The sequence below is a fragment of the Brassica oleracea genome, chromosome C3 (assembly GCF_000695525.1).
Source record: "Brassica oleracea var. oleracea cultivar TO1000 chromosome C3, BOL, whole genome shotgun sequence".
Taxonomy (NCBI): domain Eukaryota; kingdom Viridiplantae; phylum Streptophyta; class Magnoliopsida; order Brassicales; family Brassicaceae; genus Brassica; species Brassica oleracea.
In genome coordinates, this window is record NC_027750.1 from 26,653,596 (window position 1) to 26,656,985 (window position 3,390).

Genomic DNA, 3,390 nt, shown 5'->3' on the forward strand with positions numbered 1-3,390 from the left:
TTGGACATGAGCATCATGCATATTTGAGATCTCTGGAAGCTTGACTCCTACATCACTCATGTCTTTTCTGAACTTGGAGATCATCTTCTTTTGAGCTTTGGTGAGGACTCTTTGTGGAAATGGGAGCTTATCATAAGGTGACTGCTCAACCTCAGTGGTTCCTTACAACCTAACTTCTTTTAGCCTCTGCACAGCCTCTCGTTCAACTTATTTCTCATACTTGTGCTCATCTCTTTTCAGAATCTCTGTTGCAACATTCAGTTCAGCTTGTGCCTTAACCCTCTCCATAGCCTTGTGTTTAGTCTTATCCACAAGCTGTGCTGCAGCCTGGGAAACAGATTCTGTTACATACAAGAAGCTTTCAGTCTGATCCACCAATTTCTCATGATCACTCAACTCAATCTCAGAAGAAGTAGTAGAGAGGATAACGTTGCAATACTCTTTGGGATTCTGCTCTGATTTCTCTGGTAGAGATCCCATTGGGCACTTGGAGGTTGAAGGCATAGAGGCAAACTAATTCTCCAAAGCCTTGAAGTGAGAGGCAAGGTTTAAGAATTTGTTGTTAAGATCATTGTAGCTTCCATCAACTTTGATGTGAAGGTTCTTCAACTCATATCCAATGTGCTTCTCACTTCTAGTTTGAGACTCCAAGATCTGTTTCAATATTGCATCAGTGCTACTTTCTTGTGGACCAGAAATAGAAGATCCGGCTTGGCCTTGTGTAGACTGATTTCCTTTGGAGGAGAAACCTTGAGAGTAGTTTTGGCTAGCTTGGTAACTTCCTTGCTGGTTGTTGTAGAAGGGCTTTTGCTGGTAGTTGTTTTGGTATTGAAAGTGAGGCTCCTTTTTGTACCATGTCCCATTAGCATTAACGAAACATAGCTCTTCTTGACCTTCTAGACCATCAACTTCATTAACCACAACTATCTCCTCTTGCTTATGTTACCAACAAAGTTTACTTTCTCTTGTTTGGCTCTATCTGAAAGAAGTAAATCCATCTTATCTTGTAGAGCCTTCAACTCTCTCCTGGTGTTCTGATCATCTCCTCCACGGTCTTTATTGCTCATGTCATGGTCATCACTGTAGACTGACTCACTCTGAACCATATTCTCTACAAGCTCCTCAGCATCTACTTCATTCCTCCCTAAGAAGAAACGATTGCTAGCAGTATCCAGCTGGCTTCTGAACTTAGGTAAAACTCCTCTATAGAAGGTACTGAGCATACTCTCCTTGGTGAAACCATGATGTGGGCATTGAGACCAGTAGATTCTGAACCTTTCCCATGCTTCACTAAAACCTTCAAGATTCCTCTGTTGAAATCCAGAGATCTCATTCCTAAGCTTGGCAGTCCTTGAGGTTGAGAAGAACTTGTTGAGGAAGGCTTTCTTGCATTCATTCCAAGTGGTGATATAGTCAATTGGAAGGTTCTTCTCCCATGTGTGAGCCTTGTCTCCCAAAAGAGAATGAAAATAATCTCAGCTTGAAGGCATCTTCAGAGACACCATTTGTTTTTGACAAGCCACAGTACTTATCAAATTGATCCAGGTGATCAAGTGGATCCTCCAAAGCAAGACCATGATACTTGTTGTTCTCTATCATGTTGATCAAGATGGATTTGATCTCAAAGTTGTTGTTCTCCACATCTGGTGCCCTGATACCCAGCCTACTCCCATGGATATTGGGCTGATCATAGGTGCCAATAGCTCTAGCTTGGCGCTGATTCCCGTCCATCTCAAGCTAAACTCTATCCAAATGAGCTTTCCTTTCTTATTCTCTTCTCTTCTTTGCAATCTCCCTTTCAAAAGCTCTAATATCTTCAACTTCTCAAGTTCATGCACCTAACATTCAAAAGACCTAGGAGAGAGAATCAATAACTAGATACAAGAAAATAAGACTTAGTCTCAAGCAATCACCAAATCTCAATGTCAAAATCAACTTAGAATTGGTAACAGCGCCAAATTTGAAATGGACTTTTCAAGGGTCCAAGATTCAAATCAAAGTAGTATTTTAGATGTCAATCCATTTCTAAGTGTTTCAATTCAAAGAGAATTCATGTTCATATTTAAGCTAAATGCAATCAATGTAATGAGGTGATTTGATTAAGCTAACAAAGTTCTAACACAATTAACTAGCAACTTTCAAGCAAATGGATAAGGGAGGACTCATAGGTGTAGGAATTTGATTTCAGATGATTAAGATTTAATCTAAAATGGCAAAGATTCAATCAACACAATTCCCTAAGTCTGGATAACAATTCTAAGCAAGTTCTTTGTCAAGACAAAAGCTCATTTACTCTCATTGATCAAACATCAAATTCCTTGGTTTGTGTCAATCAAGCAATCATTAAGAACAGATCATTCAACTTTCTAAACTCCCCTAACATCAAATGCCTCTGGTAGGGTAAGCTAAGAACATGTTGTGTTGGCTCAGACATTTCATCGAACACCTCCCGGGCAATGAAATGTCTAGATTTCTAATCTAAAATGGTCAACTCTAGATTAGCATTAAGATCACTCAATCAAGCAAGGAAACATATTAATCTACTCTGAACATTCTAGATCATCACTTAATCATCCTAACCCATGAATCCAAAAAGAGTCTACTCACTAATCTTCATGATTAACCTTAAACCCATAATAGATTCAAGAAAAATCATGTTAAGAAAGAAGAGATAGACTCAAACTACTAAAGAAAGAAAAATTATATTACTAAAGATTCAAACTTTCTCCAAAATATCAATGTATTTTTAAGAGAAAACATGATATGATATAAAATTAGGTCTAAAATGTATTTATCTAATCTATTAAAAGAGAAGTACAAAATAAAAATAACCTTTAATTTTCAAAGTTATTGTATTTCAAAGTTATTTACGATTCCATGTCATTGAAGTATTAAAGTAACTTTTATGTTTCCCTTCTGTTTTACTGATTAATAAATATATTGTCCTAAATCAAATTTAAACTGAAAAAAAACGTCCACGCATTCAAAGTCGACGTCTCCATTATAGATGTTCCCTTTTTATATATAGTTTTTCTATTGCTTTTTCCATCCTTTTTTTCTAATGGAACCTATATACAGAGCAAAGGTGGTGTAAATATTTAGTTATTTTTGCATACAAATCGAATTGTATGAAATCTATAAACACACATATCTCCGTATACACCAAATGTACAATGTTCTTCATATATATTAGTTTTTCTATTAAGTTCATACTAGCAATACATTTAGCTATTTTCACTTTAAACATCTATATTATTTAATGTTTATTATAATTTATACACAATGATATTTCCTTAACAACTATCAAGAATTGCAGATTAATCAAGCTTAAATTTCATAATTTAATTTATAAATTATTTGAAAATAACATGATCCTACTTGCAAGCGATA